The sequence below is a fragment of the Apium graveolens genome, chromosome 4, assembly GCF_009905375.1.
Source record: "Apium graveolens cultivar Ventura chromosome 4, ASM990537v1, whole genome shotgun sequence".
Taxonomy (NCBI): domain Eukaryota; kingdom Viridiplantae; phylum Streptophyta; class Magnoliopsida; order Apiales; family Apiaceae; genus Apium; species Apium graveolens.
This window is the reverse complement of record NC_133650.1, coordinates 55,102,669-55,108,668: the sequence shown is the minus strand read 5'-3', so window position 1 is coordinate 55,108,668 and position 6,000 is coordinate 55,102,669.

The following is a 6,000-nucleotide window of genomic DNA, read 5'->3' as shown; positions in this document are numbered from 1 at the left end:
TTGTTGGTAAATTCTCATAATTTCTTCGTTATTCTCTCTTGTCCATGTTATTTTATTTTTTCTTTCTAGTAATTTTTCCAGATCTATTTCTAATTTTTCTTGATTTTTTATTAATTGCTTTAGTTTTCTATTATTTCTAGTTATTGCATTTGGATCTCTCCAATTCATTTTTTAATTTTTTGTCTTAAATCGTCTATTAGTCTATATTGTTCAGTTAATACTTCTTTTAAATCTTTTATTTCGATTTCTAAATTAGTTTCTTTAATAAATTTTTCTCGTTTTAATAAAAACTTTTCTTCCTCTAGTCTCCTAATTTTTTCATCTCTTTCTTCCAACATTGTTTGTAATATAGCTATAATATCTAATTTTTCATTTATTATTTGCATGCTTATTTTACAACTTTCAATATGTTGATTTATTAGCCTATTATATGTTGGTTCTTTATCAGCTATATACTGAATTGATCGTATCCTTAAATCTTCCATAAGTCAGATTAATTGTCTGTATAAAATTTTCTTACACATCTGTTGTGTTACTTTGTTTTCTACTATAAATAAAATTAATAGAGTTGTTATTATTTTAGATTTATATCTTTTATTCCTTTCTCTATTTATTCTTGTCGGAGGTCTCATTTAACCTTCAAATTTTATTTCATTTTTACTATTCATGTACCTTCTACTATTCATTAGTTACTATTCACGGCTACTTTTGCTACAGTGTTTTACTGTTCATTTTTCGCCTATTACTGGCTCTGATACCAATTTTTGGGGGAACCAATATGTGAAATTATCTACATGTGATATTTTTAAGAAAAGAAGGTGATACATATGTCTCTGATGCGTATTAGGTGTTAATACTCTCCTTTTAAATACGTATCGCAATATGTGCATGTGTAGCAGGGCTGCGGCAGATGAAATTGCCCATCACTCACATTATTTTTTTTAATCATAGATAATCTGTGGCCGCTATCCTTCGAGGGTGCACTGGATAAACTCTACGGGCTCACGTAATAGCCTGCAAATCACATGAACCAAATAAATCGCATTTAAGTGACAGGCTCTGACTCAGAGACATAATTATAAATTCTCCTCTGTGTGATTCGAACATGTGATCAAGAAAATAGTTATTCCCTCTTTTATATTTTAAGTCAAATGTGTTAGACTGAGTCATAAAAATTGAAAATACAACATTTTGATGATAAAGTTCTTAATTTTGGGACAAATTTGTTAAAAATGATTATTTTCTTTTTTTGGTTTAAAAATGATGAACCAGTGTTACCAGAAAAAGAGTAATAATAATATTAGATTATGTGACATTTACGATATATTCAAGATTTTATTTATATCCGTAAATTAGATATTAACCATTTCACATCATATATTTTAATAGATATTCTAAATTTATTGTTGTCTGTAATCAAAATATGTTACATTCATTTATTCACTTTTTTCATGATTATATAAATTTATGGTGGTATGAAATCGAGATAATCTAAATGTTGAATTAGATATTTTATTTCCTATTATTTTTGTAATCTCGATAATCAATTCTAGTAATATCTTACTCATATAATAATAATAATTATAATAATAATAATAATAATAATAATAATAATCAGATTGAATGGGGTTCTTTATGAATATTAATGATATAATATCTTTTATAATGACCATCAAAATTCCAAACTTCTCCTGTCATCGTGGAATCATCTCCATATATTAACTACTGAGATTTTTTATATAAAAAATAATTTATAATCTTCAACAGGAGTATTGTATTTAATTTTATTTATATGATGTAAATCAATCCTTTCTATTACTTAATTAATCAGTAGAAGATTTAATTTAAATTCATCAACTAATTTACAGCCATCAAACTACACTATTTGAAATGGGTGGTTAAGATGCATCTTTGCTTGTTCAACCATGGAGAGATGAGATGTTTTGGGACGTTGTAAACTATTGATACATAAAAATAGTTGTAAAAATGTAGGGGCAACAAAGGATAGTTCTATACCAGTAAACAAAAATAAAAGTGAAAGATAAAAGCAGAGATCACTATTGATCCACGTGTTTTGCACTTCGGGGTCGGAATGAATGTATCGTTAAGACCGAGTCAACTCGGCCTTTTCTTAGTCAAAGGATGAAATAATGTTATTTATTTTCTAAAGAAAAATTAACTGCGGGATTTATTTTAACTAATAAGATTGCATATTAAATTTATTTTCAATATTCATCATAAAAGTGGGTATCATTATTAAATCAGCTCTTGAATTTTAAAATGAAAAAAAAGTAAAAGAAAATAAATTATTTACATCATTTTTGGAATGAAATTTTATAATAAAAATTTATTAAATTTATATTCATAATCAGTTACTTATATGAATATGACCTTTTAAGAAGTTGTAGCTGTTGTGTAAGGTAACTTTCAATATTCATCATAAAAGTGGGTATCATTATTAAATCAGCTCTTGAATTATAAAATGAAAAAAAATAAGTAAAAGAAGATAAATTACTTGCATCATATTTTTGAAGTAAAATTTTATAATAAAAAATTATCAAATTTATATTCATAATCAGTTACTTTATTTACGGCTGAACTTATTTTCCTTCATTTTTAAAATTCCTTCCTTTTTGAAAAAAAATGTGAGCAAGGAGTTAATCATAGATTTCTAATTTGAATATTTCTTCATTTATCGATTTTAAGTTTTTTTTTTTAAATATATTTTATAGAGTAACCTAAGTATACACAATTACTTATGCAAGATATGTACAAAATGAGGTGGCACTCACCTGTCGCCTACATTAAATACATTATTGACCTATCTTTTAATATTCCACTCTAATTTATTTTATTTTTCTTTTACTCTCACCCTTTTCCCTTAAATTCATATAATATTTATTTTTTTTCCTTATTTTAGTAAGATTATAAGAATTTGAGAACCAATTTGGTAAAAATTCTTTTTACTTCTTCTACTTTAGTATGATTATTTAATTGATTATAACTTTTTTTACTCTAAAATACCTTTTTTATAATTTTAAATTATTTAATTTGTATATTTAAATATAGATTTAATATTTTAGTATAATAATATATAACACAATTTACTTACCATATTTATACAAATATAATACTTGTCACTTGTTTCACTTAACTTTTTTGCACTCATTTTTAAGTGTTTTGACGGCGTAGTTAAATAATTTATAGAAACAAATTTCTGAATAAAAATATATAACTTGAATTTTTATTTACAATGTTTTTAAAAATAATATTTTTTATTACGCGTCAATGCATATGTGCAGAAAAGACAATTAAATGAAACAGAGGGAGTACCTGTTACTAATCACTATTAATCACTATTTTTATGATTTAACACTTTTAAAAAAATTATATCATAAAATGATTCATTTTAATCAATTTTGTTAGGCTCTTTTAATATAATGCATAATGGTAAAATTTATTATTTTATAGTATCATGTTATTTAACATATATTTATATTAGGCTATTTATTTAAATATTTGCAAGTTCTTAATAAGTATAATTATGCTATTTTAAATTATCATAAATTCTTAATATAGATAATATATAAATAAAAATAATATAAAGTAAATAATAAAGTACATAACAGTAAAAATAAGATAAAATCATATTCAAGGTCAAGACACAATAAATAGTAAATAAATTTGAAAATAAAACTTCACAAAAAAAATATACTCTAAATTGAATTAGAGTCGAGACAACTTTTTTAATGCAGTGCATGTGGTAGTTTCATCATATTTTGCATTACTTTATCTTATAATCTAAAACTAGTATAATAACCATGCCATTTTCTAAAGTTTTTTTATGCATATAATTATAATATTTTTAATTTTTTTCTTATTTTTAAATATTGTATAATGTTTAACGAAATACAAGTTGATTATTTATCAATATTTGTACAATATATTACCAACTTACACAAGTTTCTAATATAACTCATTAAGCAAAAAAATATATATATTTATATATATATTTTGTGTTGTATAAATTATATTTAATGAATGAATATAAACGAAACAATTAAATTTAATATGTAAAATGTTGTTGGTATGTTTATAAAGAAAAAACTAAAAATTAACATATATGTTGAATAGAGAGTTGACAAAAATCTTTAAATTTTATTTAAATAAACTATATGTATTGGTCTATATTTATTACTAAGTTCACTACTAATTTACAATTAATTTACTCAATTTAAAAAGATAAAAAATGAATAATTAAATTCAAAATTACTTGCAATCATAATATACAATAATGTAAAATTTACACTTTTGTTAATATAAAAATTGATTTAAATGAAAAATGTTACTTTTTAAAATTCAATGGATGTATGTATGAAAAAAATGTTAATTTTTTTACACTACTATTAACAAAAAAAAAATTAAGTTAGCTAAATATCTGATTTATAAATGTATAATCATTATTAAAATATAGGGATACAATTGATTACTTAAATAACATGTATTTATAATTATTCAAAGATAAAAATTATGTAATAAATAAATTGCAATAATCTATATATGGTATTCACATTATCACTAACAAACAATCAATATATATTTTTTACGTAACCGAGTATCAATCATGTTTGTAACATAAAAATAAATTATATATTGTATGACTTATTATTGATATTCGTGATTTTTTTCAAGAATTCGAAGAAAAAATTGTAATTATATTGTTATTTAAACTATTTTTAAGTTTCTTTCATTATAAATCTAATATTTCTTTATATAATAATTTGATAATATTGTATATTATTCTCCTAAAATTAAATATTTTTCAATTCAATAAAATTTTATAAATATCAGTTGAACTGGTTAATTCCTTCAAATTATTGAACAATATATATTTTTTCTTTAAATAATATAAAATGTATTGAATCAAATGCTACAATATAATATAGATATAACTTTTGATTGAATAATTTAAAATATTAAAATAATTTAAAATATTTGTACAATATTATCTTGATCAATGGATATTATTTATATAAAATAATTCTTTTTAAAATGTTAGTATTTTTAAAGTGAAAAATGAAAAATAAATTGATTTAATATATCATTGTAGTTTTAGGTGAGATCTCATATCAAATTTCAAATATTTTTAAAATCGCGAAAAGTCCCAAAACACTAATGCGCTACCACTGAAGTTAGTAATTTGAATACAAATAATCAATTGACTTGATCCTATAAAGACATCAAACATATTAATTTATATTAACAAAAAATATTAAAAAAAATCACATTATTGGTAAGATATTCTCGCCGAACTTGTAATTTAAATTTACTAAACATAGAATTTGACAATGTTTTTCGGTCACTCATGTAGTCAAATTTCGAGTATTTTTTGAATAATGGGCCAAGTTTTGATTTCAAATTTAATATAAACTAAAATTTATTGACTTATTATATTTCGAATTTATCTAAATATTTAATACCAATCTTGATTATTTATATATATTTTAATTACTTTTTATTATAAAAAAATATGTTAAAAATATATGAGATTTATTTTCAAACTAAAAAATAATAATAAATAAGATAATAATCCACTATACCTTACTTTATATCTGAAATTCAATTTTTTAAAATTAATTGTACAAATATTCAAGTAACTATTTTTTTTGGAAGTAAAATAACTATCTTTAAAGTAAAATAAAATGTTTATTTAGCATAGTTACATGTGTATGATAAAAAACATATGGTGTAGTGGTATGCGGTTGTATTGGTGAATAAAATATCTCAAGTCCGATTTTCACAAAATACATCTTTTATATAAAAATTAAAAATAGGGATAATTAGAGTTCGATTTTCACAAAATACATTTTTTATATAAAAATTAAAAATAGGGATAATTTAGTGTTTTTAACAAGACTTTTTAATCTCACTAATATTATCCCTATGTTCTTCTTGAAGAGATAAGTGTTAAAGTTTCTGTACCTTTTCTAAAATTTAATA